This window comes from Cibotium barometz, chromosome 12, assembly GCF_041138505.1.
Source record: "Cibotium barometz isolate CiBa-2024 chromosome 12, ASM4113850v1, whole genome shotgun sequence".
Classification (NCBI taxonomy): domain Eukaryota; kingdom Viridiplantae; phylum Streptophyta; class Polypodiopsida; order Cyatheales; family Cibotiaceae; genus Cibotium; species Cibotium barometz.
In genome coordinates this window covers 3593312-3608516 of record NC_141057.1, presented here as the reverse complement: position 1 = coordinate 3608516, position 15205 = coordinate 3593312, and the positions used below count along the sequence as shown (strand labels likewise).

The window sequence follows — 15205 nt, the reverse complement described above, 5'->3', positions numbered from 1 at the left end:
GAGAGAGAGAGAGAGAGAGAGAGAGAGGGTGGTTCCATAGTGTGTGATTAGCCATGTGTTAAGATAGAGAGAGGGAGAGAGAGAGTGGGTAGCATTTTGGCTTATTTTTTCTTTTGTTTTAGAGAGACAGAGAGAGAGAGATAGAGAGAGAGTGGATGGCTCCATAGTGTGATTAGTTATGTGTTAAGATAGAGAGAGAGAGAGAGAGAGAGAGAGAGAGGGTGGTTCCATAGTGTGTGATTAGCCATGTGTTAAGATAGAGAGAGGGAGAGAGAGAGTGGGTAGCATTTTGGCTTATTTTTTCTTTTGTTTTAGAGAGACAGAGAGAGAGAGATAGAGAGAGAGTGGATGGCTCCATAGTGTGATTAGTTATGTGTTAAAGATAGAGAGAGAGAGAGAGAGAGAGAGAGAGAGAGAGAGAGAGAGAGAGAGAGAATAGCACATCTTAAATTTTAGTTCATTCATTGAATTGAAGTTTACTAAAGAAGGTAATATGAATCAAGATGTGACTCATGAAATACTATGGCCGCGTTACCGACCAAGTATCGCATAAATCACGTACAGCACAAATTTACAAGACAAGCTGCATTCCTAGCAAAACAAATAAAATTATGACTTTTTTGGCCGCGTTACTGGCCAATTGCCATAATATGCATACAATACAAAATGCACTAGCGAACGATACCATTTTGTTGCGTTACAAATAGGTGCCACCCGAATCTAGGGTAAAAGGTATTCGGTACAAACATAATTCAATTACGTTACTGATTGTATGCCCACACTTGATAAGGGAAAGGGAAGGTGACATTGTTACAAAGATACTATACGCTTGCCGCGTTATTGGCTACTAGTACCATTATGATGCGCCATACTTACCATAGGACACATACCATCACGTTACCAACTCAGTGCATGGAGGTGTTGGCCATGTGCTAGAGCAAGTAGCCAAAAAAATAGTATATAGCTTCCTTGATGGATTCTCAGGCTATAACCAAGTGTCTATTGCACTACAAGATCAGCATAACATGTGCTAGAGCAAGTAGCCAAAAAAACAGTATACAACTTTCTTGATGGATTCTCAGGCTATAACCAAGTATCTATTGCACTACAAGATCAGCATAAGATGGCTTTTGCCATTGAATGGGGTATATTTTCATATAGGGTAATGCCCTTTGGTTTGACCAATGCACCTTCCACCTTCCAGAGGATGATGGCGCATGCATTCTGAGAATATCTACGAGATTTCATTGAAATCTTTTGGATGATTTGTTTGTGCACTCCAATGAATGGACAGACCATGTGGAACATCTTTGCAAAGCCTTTGAAAAGTGTCAAATCTACCAAATCTATCTTAATCCAGAGAAATGAAAATTCATGGTATGCCAAGGAAAGATTTTGGGGCATATAGTGTCCAAAAATGGCATTTCCAAGGATTTAGATAAAAAAAGCATAATTGTTGATTTGCCTAGATCTTTAAACCCTTAGGGCATATAGATTTTCATGGGCCATTGTGTCTATTACTAGCGTTTCATTTATATGTACGCTGAGGTAGCAAGACCTATGTATGCTCTTTTGATTGTTTTTGAATGGACACCAGAATGTGAAGTATCTTTTGAAAAACTTAAAAAGGCTTTGATCACGGCACCTATTTTATGGGCACGGATTGGAATAAACTATTTCATGTGTATATAGATGCATCAACTTTTGCCATAGGTTGCATTTCAGCTTAGCCAGGTAATAAGAACATGGATTTTCCTATCTCATATGCTAGCCGGCAGTTAAATGTAGCTAAAAAGAACTATACAACAACTGAAAGGGAGGGACTTTCAATGATATATGCGGTAAAGAAATATCGGCATTATCTCCTTGCAACTCAATTTGTTTTCTTTGTAGATCACCAAGCCCTCCTATACCTTGTGAAAAAACCATGTTCCACAAGACGTATTGTGCAATGGTTTATCATTCTCCTTGAGTTTGATTTCACTATCGCCGTAAAGAAGGGATCTACTCATCAACGAGCGGATCATCTCCTTGAGTTTGATTTCACTGTTGTCGTAAAGAAGAGATCTACTTATCAACAAGCAAATCATCTTTCTAAAATTACATCAGGGGAAGAGTCTTCAGGGGCTTATGACAATTTGCCAGATGCATCTCTATTCAGAGTTGAGATGGTTCCCAAATGGAGTGAATGGGTTGTTCGTCTTCTTATGATGGGATCATTGAGGGAAGTGGAAGATAGTTTGCAAGAAAATATGGAGTTTCTTGAGGCATGTGGATGTTTTCAGCTTCTCTTTAGACAATTGTATTCCTAGGGAATCATAAGATAATGAGATTAGTGGTTTTTCTCGAGGAGTACTACGAGATAATGAATGAAGCTCAGGTCAGCTCATGTGGTTTTCATTTATCTATAGAGGGCATGGTTAAAAGAATATCTTGTCCAGGATATTGGCCCACTCTTAGAGAGGATGTGGCAATGTTCGCAAATGCTTGTGAAAGATGCAAAATCACAAAACCCAACCCTTATGCAACTCTCTACCATGTTAACACCATTCCCAAATGGAGTGCCAGCATTGTGGAGTACCTAAAGACTGGTGTTATCAATGATTCAATAACAAAGCATCGCCGCAAAACTCTAAAAGTAGATGCTAACTCCTACACTTTTTGGGAGAATAGCTTTACAAAAGAGTTTGGATGGGAGCTTGCATTTATGGATATGCGAGAACAAATATATTCCTATCTTAAGCCAAGCACATGAAGGAGTTGGTATAGTGGACACTTCTCCAGAGAAATGACAACAAGGAATATCATATGGTCAGGTCTATTGAGGCCAACTTTGTACCATGATGCGCAAGAGAAAGTCAAGCGGTGTGATCAATGTCAGCGATCTAAAACCCCAATGATGTACGATAATATGCCATTATGGCCCATGATGAGTACTAGGGCTTTTGCCAAATGGGGGATAGATTTTGTAAGACCGATTAAACCACCATGTAGAGGAACTCATGATGAGTATATAATTGTTGCCATGGACTATTTGACAAAATGGGTTGAAGCAAAAGCTACGATAAAAAATGATGCCCAAACCACGACACAATTTCTTTATGAATATGTCTTTACACCAGATATGGTTTACCCATTGAAATTGTGAGCAACTAGGGGAAACATTTGATCAACGAAGTAACTCAATACCTCCTTGAGTAATTGATCGCCGCTCAGCACCTTACCATTCGCACGCCAACGGACAAAAATATTTAAATAAATTTCTAAAATTAGACATAAGTATGTTGTTTAATAAATTTAAGTTTGTAGGTCACAGATCTTACCATTGGCTTGTTGAATCGAAAGAACATGCCCGTTCCCCACTATGATAGAGAGGCAGGTGCAGAGGTTTCTTCTGTCATGTTCCCTACAGTGCAGAGTTTTATATCAAAGGGTCATGCTCGTGTTGCTACAAGTTTCACTTGAGTGGATGGGGTGCTTGTCAGAGGAGGAGCAGAGCACTCCAACGATTTTTTCAGGCATGTGTAATAGTATTTAAATTTTCTTATTTTCTATTAGTAGATTATGCAATCTATAAAAAGTTGTATGATTTCATTGATTTTTCTTTTATTTGGCTATAGTTTGCTGGCGACATTCACGCAAGAGGAGGATTATATTGTTGACATTTTTGGTGGATTGGGAGCAGCTTGTGCTGAGGAGATCCGCCATTGCTTACTGTTAGAGGGTAATTACTACATCATCTTTTGTGAGTGCCTACAACGAAAAAAGGCCAAGAGAAGAGTTTTGAGCATGATGAGAAGAAGGAGTCTTCGGTGAAGATCCCTAGGGGAAATCAATGTCACAGAGCCTGTCACACAGAGGACAGTAATGCTAATGGCAAAGCATGCGGTGACATCTACTTCACGAGTACTCTACATTTCATTTTCTTGACTGTAGCAGATGGATATGCACTCAGTGATTGGATCATTGACTCAGGGGCATCACTCCATGTTTCTCCTCACAGAGAGTGGTTTACGTCATATGTGGCCACTCAAGATCATGTAAGGCTTGACAATGAGCAAACATGCGAGATCTTGGGTGTTGGAGATGTGCAGTTGAAATTTCAGAATGGCACTTTGTTTATGCTTAAGAACGTCAGGCATATACCATCGATTACCAAGAGCTTGATCAGTACGAGTATTCTGGATGATGCAAGATATGTCACGATTTTTGGAAATAATGCGTGGAAGATTTCCAAGGGATCAATGACTGTGGCACATGGCATCAAGTCTGGCAACTTGTATATGTTGCATGTTTCGGGAGTCAAGCATCATGTAATTAATGTGACTGAGCAGCCAAGTGTTTCACTGTGGCATCGCAGGCTGGGACATATGTCTAAGAAAGGAATGGAGATCTTATCTCGTTCCGGTTATTTTCCTGGTTTTTCATTTCAAGATTTTGAGTTTTGTGAGCATTGTGTTTATGCCAAACAAACACAGGAACCGCACTCTAAGTAGTTGATGCCTCTTGTTTGAGGGCTGCCATAGCTCTTTTATTTGAGCTTCCCCATCCCTGCTCTTTATAGGTTGCAGGTGATTATGCACAGGTTGCCTTGCACAGGTGCTATTCACAGGTGCAGGCAGTGTGAGCATGTTGGCTCTAGTTATGTATCGGGATTGTAGATTTGGTAGTATTTAACATAGGTTGAGCTTTCTTAGCTCCCCTCTTGCTCCCACACGTTATTTGTGCAATAGGTTCTTGCCGCTTACAGGTACTATTCGCAGTGTGGCAGACATTGTGAGCCGCTAGTGCTCTATGTATGTTTTTTTGTGGTGAGCATGCTCTTCGTGAGTGTTGAGCAGGTCATTAGTGAGCAAGTGGCATCTTACAGCATTTTACAACACTTACGGGTTATGGGTGATAGGCATCTTTTATGACACAAGTGCTCTCTTGTCAGTTATGTAGTCTTTACTTCATTGGCTTCTCGTTCAGTGAGTTGAGCATATCGTTGGTGTGACCACTCTCTTTTTCTTGTCTTCTACGAGCGCAGGTGCTGGCATTTACTTTTGGCGTCCCATTCTGGTTGCGTTTGCCATAGTCCACAGGTGTTGCAGTGTTCGGCGACAATGTATGCTCTTGGTTGCCCTTTGTGTTGGCCTAGAGCAGTGGGGCTGCATTTGGTTTTGCCCTGTGAGCAGAGACAATTATTTTGACTTTTCTTGCCATATAGTTATGCATTGACAATGACAATGACTTTGGGTCGGCTGTTGTTGCCACGTTTTGGCTTCTTTATGCTTGTGAGATTTTCTCTCAGGTGGGAGATGTGTATGCTCAGTACATGCTTTACATTTGATGCTCTTTACATGTGCTTCGTTTGGTCACTTGAGGATTGATAGTGATTGCCTTTTTTGCATTGGTTGCTTTCTGTTGTGTTTGGCATTGTTGTTGACAGTTGGGCTTTGCTGTTTGTACACGGAGTGCTTACTCCATACGGCCTTGTGGATAGCCCTTATGTCCATTGTTGTTATGTACTTTTGTCAGCTGGTTTTTTGCAGCCATAGTGAGGGTCAAGTAAGGTTTCTTGAAGCTCTGTCGGTTTGAGTGTCTTGGTAAAGCACCTGAGAGTGGATTAGGTACTAGAGCAATCCTGCAAGCACCTTAGAGGACTCATGTATAGTCTGGTCACGATTGTCAATTGCATTCCATTCTCCACAGTGAATTGATGTGTTGAGACTTGGTTGAGCTCTACTGAGAGCCATTTTGCTTTCCGTTTTGGCTACGCTTGCTCTCGAGTGGGAGATTTGTGGCATCTAGAGCATTCATTGCTCTACAGAGGTTTGGCATTAGTTACAGCTAGCTTGTGCTATAGTTTTGGTAGCAGGATTTGATGCAATTTTTAGCCATTTGACTTGCCAGTTGAGCACAGGTTTAGTGCTAGAGCACAGGTGTAGTGCCAGTGGCAGATTGTTTTGCTGCGTTGACTTACAAGCTTGCCTTGGCTGGCATCTATTTTTTGTCTGGATTGCATTAGGTATTCTACATCCATTTACTTTCACAATTTGTGTGTATTTACTTGTCTTGCCCATGGCATGTTGTGCAATCATGGCTTTGGAGCATACCCACCGTGATGTTGCCAGTGTTCATGGTACGGATGAGCTTATAGTGGTTGAGACTACTCATGCTAGAGGTGGGTCTTGTACTCATACTTGCAGAGATATTGTCTATTGGCATTGGGGCAGACGTGGTCACATGAGACAGCGTTGTTTCTGTCACATTAGAGAGCATAGGAATACAAGGCACTTTTGTTCATTCTCTATATAGTTTAAAAAAACCATTCACTAGATAATTTCCTAGATATAAATGAACATATCTAAGAAAAGTGCAAACTAGAGAAAATAAAACACTTTCCTGAATAGCTAACTAGGAAATACAATGCATGGATTTTTCTATATAGGAAAATTTATTTCTATAGTTAAAAATTTCTATATAAAATATTTTCCTACAAGGAAAAAATCTCCTATGTAGGAAGATTTTCTCTATATAGAAAAATTTGCTTACATAGAAAAAATTTTCCTATATATGTAAATTTATCTATGTAGAGAAATCCATGCATTGTATTTTCTAGGTAGCCTATCGAGAGCCTATCTAGGAAACTGTTTCATTTTTTCTAGTTTGCACTTTTCATAGATATCCTTATTTGATCTAGGAAATTATATAGTGAATCCATTGTATCTCTGTCTAGAGAATGCTTATTAGCTTATCCTCTAGATAGGTTATGCGAGTGAATGAAAGGTGGGGTGCCCAATTAAGTGAGGTTTTCTTAATGAAGGTGGAAGCAACCATGCTAACACGATTTAAATGTTCATTCATAGCTGGTACTGCATGTTAAACTCTGTAAGAGATCAATGGTAATGAGCTTTCATGACTGTGGTCATGTTGTGCCGAATGTGAAGAAAGTTATCAACGCTCTTGTCATGCTGGAGGCTAAGGGCATTTAGCATCCATCATGTCCATAGCTTGATTGAGTTATCCACACAATGGCTTACAGTCTATAGGTAGACAAAAATGTATCCAAAACAATGTAGGAGACAGACTCCATCTTTCCATGTGTCAAAAAACAAGGCAGAAAAGATGGCAGGTGTAAGCTTAGAAAAAGACAAGGCAGAAAAGATGGCAGGTGTAAGCTTAGAAAAAGACAAGGTAGAAAAGATGGTAGCTGTAAGCTTAGAAAAAGGAAGTAACATACCTTTCCCCATCCTGCTAAGAATTTTGTCTGCATGTCCAAAGCACAGAAAAACGCCACATGAAATTTAGAGGTCAGAAAAACTCATAAACTAGAGAGGAATTAATAAAAGCATAAGCGAGAATACAACTCAACTTCAAGGTCAAGCCAACATGAAAAACCCTTTAGTGAATGAGCGAAATGCATGGTAAATCAAACCACATATGAGCTTATGTACAAGTGAATCAAGCTGCCAAGCTGTAAGCCAAGATGTGGTGTAGGATTAGCAAGTCTCATTACAGTGGGAAGTAATATTTTCTCCAAGCTGAAGCATGTAGTGCCCATCTTTGTCATCTTCACACCAAGGAGGGGATTGAGTACTAGGCAACTCTGTCCACATAGGCATTCAGAGGAGTAGGACTGGACCTTGCTCGAGCAAAAGTGCCCCCTTCGTCATGCCTTTCATGCTCCGTAAAATGATGCCCACTGTTGGCAATAGGCTTGGCCTACACAAACCATCCAACGTCCATGTTCCACCATCATAAACATACTCTTTTATATAATGAGACCCTTAACCATGAACAAATCAATACCAGCATATTTAATGTTGATTAAAACAAGCCATCGAGAGACATGCCTACTATTGATCTACAGCAACAAACCAAATCCCACCTTCTTTATCAACATGGGGCATTCAAAGATCTGTCTTAGGACCAAAATGGTGCCCAAAAGTACTCATGTGATCAGTATATCACAATCAAAATCCCTTGTCTATAATTTGCCTCTTCGTTGGGCTTGGCTAGCGCGGCTTGTGTTTGTTGGAATGTCAGATGCATTGACATGGCCTGATGGTGGAGGTTCCCACCTACAACATATCCAATCTAATCACGAAAATGAATCGTTGAGAATTTTTCAAAAAAAATTGAAGACTGCAAATTACAAGGTTCAAATATGCACAAAAAGAAGTCACAGTTGTTGGATGAACATCGTTAAAAGCATCTCCCACAGTTCCTTTCTTTCTGTGCAGTAAGCAAGGAGCATACTTGCTGATAGTGGCACATCATTGAGCCTTTACATACTATTGATTGCATCACAGTTATACATACTATTAAAAAATTTCAAAGAAAAAAACATTTACTAGAAGCTATTCAAAGGTTGGGAGGGCTTGAAAAATCTTCCATGATTTTACCTGTTGGATTAGGTGCTGACCTTTGATCTTGATGAGAGGTCCCTTTTTGGTCAAGCTTAGAGCTGTTTTGCCCAATGTTAGCACCTCTATTTCCAACATGCCCTGCAAGCCTCATGTCATGCTGCAATAAAGATTGTCAAAAGATTATACATGTTGATGAGGTCAATTTGTGAATGTGATGACGACTGACCCTGTATCCCAGTTTCACATAGTTCAATCAACTCCTTTAGGATGGAGTCACCACCTCCGACACAACCTGCATGCAAAACATGAGTTAACAAACACAAGTCACACATCTAAAATGTTACAGGAGTTTAACACATACAAGGTTATTTTCCCAAAAACCTCTCTTCTAGGTGCAAATGATTCTTGAATGGTTCTGGTCTTATTATACAACTAAGCCTTCAATACACTACTTTTCAGTGGGTTTCTGGCCATCAAAATTTTTTTTTAAAGAATGTAACCTTATCAGCACATCTGTAAAGTTCTTTGTGTGAACCATTTTCCACCAATAACATGGGCCCAGATGTTGAATGGGTTTCATGGCATGTAGCATAATAATCTGGACATGTGGATATTGTTCTTATTACAAATTAATAAAGCCTCTAAACATGGAAGACAAATCTGGGCACAAGGCAGCTCCTTTGAGGTTGGCAAGTAGAAGGGAATGGGCTGCCTGGCTTCCTCATTCCCCAAACCAGATTGGTTGGCTACAATTGTTGCAGCCCAACCAGCGAGGTCGGTTGGCCAGTCCCCTCTGCTACTCATTCTCACTCTTATTCAACATACCCCCCTTACTCTCAATGGGTCTTGCTCGCAGACCACCCTATGAAAGCCCTTGGATCCCTCCTCTTAAACCTGGGAGTTGAAGGCATGCTGACTTTGGTCAAGCCAGATTGCTCCTCCTTGTGGTACACACAAGACATGATGTATTAAAGAAAAAACACAACAAAAGGACCCTAGTAGAGAGGGTTTTTACCTTTGAATGATGAGTAGGATCATGTTGCAGCCGATGTGTATAGCATTACTGTTACAGGTCGGCATTACCTTCTCGTTTTTTCACGTTGCATTAGGACCTCAATGGAAGGCTTCTTGGGCCCTTTTATTTGGCAGTTTAAGGGAGTCAAACCTTTTCTCTTAAGAAGAAACGTTTTCTAATTAGAAGCTTCAAAACGGCTACTTTATTCGAATTTGAATTTTGGGGGGAAAATGGAATTTAAAATCTAGCAGATAAAACCATATCATGTAACATATCTATGGAAAGCTCTTGATGCGTAGATCACGCATCTATAATCTCCGCTCAAATCGGAGCTTGTATGTAGAAGTTATGGAGGTCCGAAAATTGTAAAATTGCCCCCCTCCCCTTTTTGGAGAAAAAGTGCACCCTTTGACCACTCTTACACCTCTCTTAAAAACCCAACATTTCAGTCCACATGGCAACCCCCCATTTGGCTATTCCTTAATCACCTTGATTAGGCTTGGGCAAATTAAAGGGCCCAAGAAGACCCCATTCACTTCCTACTGCTTGATCGACTCGAGAAGGGGGTCGGATTTCTCTGACAAGCTGAGATCGCTTGGCTCAAGCAAATCAGCCACAACATCAATGATGGCAGAAGCGCTCCAGGCAAAGGCAGAGCTGTCTCTCCGTTGTCCATGCGTGGTGGGTCAAACAGAGAAAGCAAGCCATAGAATTCCCATGGTCCTCCTTCACTCTCCTTAGTACCCTCGGGAACTTCCTGGGAAAGAATGAGATGGAAATTAGACATATATTATATTCCATAGATAAAGAATCAAAAAGTTTGTAATTTAACCGCATGATTTTCACCTGGTAAGCAACAGCCAGGGCACGCAAACCCCTTTCAGCATACTGATCAATGATTGTATGCACCTGGTTATTTATTTCATTTTTATTGTGCTAGTTCTAGAATGTGTTCCGGTGCTCCCTTTGTGGCACGGTGCATTTTTCCATCAGGTGACAGATAAGTAATCGCAGTTCGTTTGTCCACAGGATTGAAAGGAAGGAAGACAAAGTCTTGCCAATCGGGCACCTTGTGGTCGTTGTTGTCCAGCACGATGGCAACGACGGCAGCCATCTCCTCCACATGAACGTACCTGGAAGAACTTACGAAGCTCGCTCTCCTTGATCTCCTCCAGCTTGTTTGGCCCCATCTGCTGCAGCCTACGCGCCGCCTCCACTGAAGTCAGCCCTGTGCTTTTGTACAGTCCAGGACGTGAAACACCTCCTCCATAGCCACTCTCTTGAGCATGTCACCAGCAACACTGAGTGCGCATCCTCTACACACCATGGTTCTTGCCGTTCAACTTAACCAAGATTAGGGTTTTTTCATTATTTTTAATAAAAATTTTACACCACACCCTCTCTCTCTCTCTCTCGGCTCTTCTCCTCTCTCTAACCTCTCTCTCTTATCAACACACACGTCCCTTACTTCCCCCTCATAAGCACACACATGTCCCTTACTTCCCTCTCTCTCTCTCTCTCTCTCTCTCTCTCTCATGAACACATGCATGTCCCTTACTTCCCTCTCTCAATGCGTGATTAGAGTCATGGAATCTGAAGATTCTATTGGTGGCCAGATTTATACACGTTTCGTACTTCCCCCCCTCTCTCTCTCTCAATGATTCTACTAGCCATATTTCATCAAATCTCTCAGCACCAAACCAATATACATGAAATCTAGTCAAGCCAATGTTTCTTTCATACATTCACCATTTAGTATTCTTCTTTAAACTCAGATTTTTTAGTGCGAAAATTCAAAGATTAATTTCTAAAATCTCGTCATCTCTAGTGACCTTAGCTTTGATCATCTCAAGATGTTATAAGCACTTAGGACTAAGCTAGGACTTATTCTCAAAGTCATCTTAGGTCTTAAATCATAATCATCTCTAGTAATCTCTTTGTTTTCTCACTCGAACCAATAAAAGCTCACATGATCTTAGCTTTGATCATCTTAGGATTTTATAAGCACTTAGGGCCAAGCTAGGTCCTTATTCTTAAAGCCATCTTAGGTCTTAGATCATGATCATCTCTAGTAATATCTTTGTTATCTCGCTCAAACCAATAACATCTCACATGACCTAAGCTTTGATCATCTCGAGATTTTATAAACACTTAGGGCCAATCTAGGTCCTTATTCTTAAAGTCATCTTAGGTCTCTAGTAATCTCTTTGTTGTCTCGCTCGAGCCAATAAGAGCTCCTACTATATGACCTTACCTACGATCTTTATGGTTGAATTCAAAGATGGATTTCATTGTGGTGAGATGAAGACAAGGGCTTTGATGGGTGCAAGTAGTGTAGAAGAGGGTGAGTGGTGATATGGGGATGCCAAAGAGTTTGGATGGGCCATCATCAATGGCTATAGCTCATGCACATGAAGGGATGTGTGCACGTGACGACCCTTCAAGCATCATCCATCTCGGTGCCTATAGGTGAAGCTTTCGGTTGCCTACAGGTGAAGCTCTCTCTTAATTGTAAGTAAAGCTTGGTGGATCACATATATGTGTCTCTTGATGTTGATGGTGAGCACAACAGCCTGTATTATATCTAGATGTTCAGACCTTTATGGTCTTTGTATTTGGTTCCTTGGTCTCAAAGGGTCATTTTTTTGTGTGTTGTTTATATGGAAGATGAGTGAATTCGATGATGGCCTTACCTCTAGCCTATGCTAAGAGTGATATTGATACACCACCATATACGTTAGTGGAGATGTAAAACAAAATAAAGGAGTAAAAAGTGTTGTAATTAAAGATACTAAAATTTAAATATATCTCATTATATAATTCATATAGCTCACAAGATAGATTATCAAATTGATATTGGAGCATACTATTGATCTTTTTGGAAGCTATAAGTATGATAGCTCATAAGAGCTCTATATATAACTAGTCTTATGTGAAATCTTCTAATCCCTAAATATTAGATCAAAAAAGGTAATGTTGTAGGTATGATCATACAATATCTTAATATTAATCATCTTAGGCCTTAAATCATGAGCCTAATAGATAATCTTACATTGATATGATTAGAATTCTAGAATATGGATATGTTGATTGTTTGAACCACTCAAATCAAACGACAAATTCAACTTATGACCATGGCCATCAAAACACTTGGTGATATTTCATTCATGTGGAGTCTATTTAACATTTGCATCAACAAACTCTGCAAACTCAGCCCATGCAACCCTATACTTTCCTATGTCAACAGTAGAGTAAAGGGGACTGTTGTGCTATTCTCATAAACAAAACCACGAGCGAAGGCAATCGAAAGCTCATGATTGATGGGCTCTCGGTGGTACACCTTATAATGCAAGGTCACCATTTTTTAATAGAGGTGAGGATTTAAATCTCGAGAATACTGATAGCCAATCTTTGACTAGTATCTTTGCATCCATCAATTGCCTCGGGTTGGCCCCTTTAAAGCTAAGCCCATGCTTGGTATGAAAATCGTGCTTTGTGTGACAATATCGCCTTAGCATGGGAAGCTCAAGAAATGGAGGTACCCAAAACGAGACGAGCTTGTTTTAGATGCCATTGTTGTGATCACCCTCTCTGAGATGACAACTTGGAAGCGCATGAGGGCTCATGTTGCTGAAACAAGGAGAGCATGAATGGATATAGAACATGCAATGAATCAAACCCTTAGCTAGACCACTAGAAAGTGCCAAAGCCATAGAGAAATATTCACAAGTTCTATCCATATTTGGCAACCATGCCCTAAGTCTTGATTTAAATAAGATAAGGGAGATCCCAAGGAATCATAAGGACAAAGCTCTTTGTTGTCTCGCTCCAGCCAATAAGAGCTCCTACTATATGACCTTACCTATGATCTTTATGGTTGAATTCAAAGATGGATTTCATTGTGGTGAGATGAAGACAAGGGCTTTGATGGGTGCAAGTAGTGTAGAAGAGGGTGAGTGGTGATATGGGGATGCCAAAGAGTTTGGATGGGCCATCATCAATGGCTAATCATGGCTATAGCTCACGCACATGAAGGGATGTGTGCACGTGACGACCCTTCGAGCATCATCCATCTCGGTGCCTATAGGTGAAGCTTTCGGTTGCCTACAGGTGAAGCTCTCTCTTAATTGTAAGTAACGCTTTGTGGATCACATATATGTGTCTCTTGATGTTGATCATGAGCACAACAGCCTGTATTATATCTAGATGTTCAGACCTTTATGGTCTTTGTATTTGGTTCCTTGGTCTCAAAGGGTCATTTTTTTGTGTGTTGTTTATATGGAAGATGAGTGAATTCGATGATGGCCTTACCTCTAGCCTATGCTAAGAGTGATATTGATACACCACCATATACGTTAGTGGAGGTGTAAAACAAAATAAAGGAGTAAAAAGTGTTGTAATTAAAGATACTAAAATTTAAATATAGCTCATATTATATAATTCATATAGCTCACAAGATAGATTATCAAATTGATATTGAAGCATACTATTGATCTTTTTGGAAGCTATAAGTATGATAGCTCATAAGAGCTCTATATATAACTAGTCTTATGTGAAATCTTCCAATCCCTAAATATTAGATCAAAAGAGGTAATGTTTTAGGTATGATCATACAATATCTTAATATTAATCATCTTAGGCCTTAAATCATGAGCCTAATAGATAATCTTACATTGATATGATTAGAATTCTAGAATATGAATATGTTGATTGTTTGAACCACTTAAATCAAATGACAGATTCAACTTGTGACCATGGCCATCAAAACACTTGGTGATATTTCATTCATGTGGAGTCTATTTAACATTTGCATCAACAGACTCTGCAAACTCAGCCCATGCAACCCTATACTTTCCTATGTCAACAGTAGTAAAGGGGGCTGTTGTGCTATTCTCATAAACAAAACCACGAGCGAAGGCAATCGAAAGCTCATGATTGATGGGCTCTCAATGGTACACCTTATAATGCAAGGTCACCATTTTTTAATAGAGGTGAGGATTTAAATCCCGAGAATACTGATAGCCAATCTTTGACTAGTATGTTTGCATCAATCAATTGCCTCGGGTTGGCCCCTTCAAAGCTAAGCCCATGCTCGGTATGAAAATCGTGCTTTGTGTGACAATATCGCCTTAGCATGGGAAGCTCAAGAAATGGAGGTACCCAAAACGAGACGAGCTTGTTTTAGATGCCATTGTTGTGATCACCCTCTCCGAGATGACAACCTGGAAGCACATGAGGGCTCATGTTGCTAAAACAAGGAGAGCATGAATGGATATAGAACATGCAATGAATCAAACCCTTAGCTAGACCACTAGAAAGTGCCAAAGCCATAGAGAAATATTCACAAGTTCTATCCATATTTGGCAACCATGCCCTAGGTCTTGATTTAAATTAGATAAGGGAGATCCCAAGGAATCATAAGAACAAAGCTTTTTAGAAAAAACAATGGAGTGTTTCCAATAGATTAGAAATCGTGAAAGACTAGGTGCCAAGAGTGGCATAGATTTCCCCTTGTATTTCTCTTATTCACGTGCTGGTGCAGTATATGTGATTGCCTTACCATGCAGAGAGGTTGAGACCAGGAGAGTCTCCTTTTAGGATGTGTTCAATCATGCTGCTCATGACATAGGTTTGCCATTAACAGATGCGCAGATAGAGCCAGTTGTGCAGATAGTTTGTGGTGCTATTCATGCAGATGGTGATATCTTTGGCAATGCATGACTTGGGCAATCATCAATTGAGGTGAAAGTGATTGATCCAGAGATGGATGCACTGTTCTTTGATGTGTCTGATACATTTGAGGTCGATATAGTGACCTACAGACAGCTGTGCATGA

At 40.2% G+C, this 15205-nt stretch overlaps 2 long non-coding RNA genes across 2 annotated transcripts; both read right to left on the bottom strand.

The window, feature by feature from the left end:
- Positions 1-6652: 6652 nt before the first annotated feature.
- LOC147632962 (uncharacterized) lies at positions 6653-8146 on the bottom strand. Its single transcript, XR_015267033.1, has 3 exons — positions 7502-8146; positions 7226-7252; positions 6653-7078 (listed from the first exon to the last, which is right to left on the bottom strand). It is a non-coding gene; the product is annotated as an uncharacterized LOC147632962 (long non-coding RNA).
- Positions 8147-8155: 9 nt separating this feature from the next.
- On the bottom strand, positions 8156-9448 carry LOC147632961 (uncharacterized). Its single transcript, XR_015267032.1, has 3 exons — positions 9370-9448; positions 8391-8646; positions 8156-8247 (listed from the first exon to the last, which is right to left on the bottom strand). It is a non-coding gene; the product is annotated as an uncharacterized LOC147632961 (long non-coding RNA).
- Positions 9449-15205: the final 5757 nt, after the last annotated feature.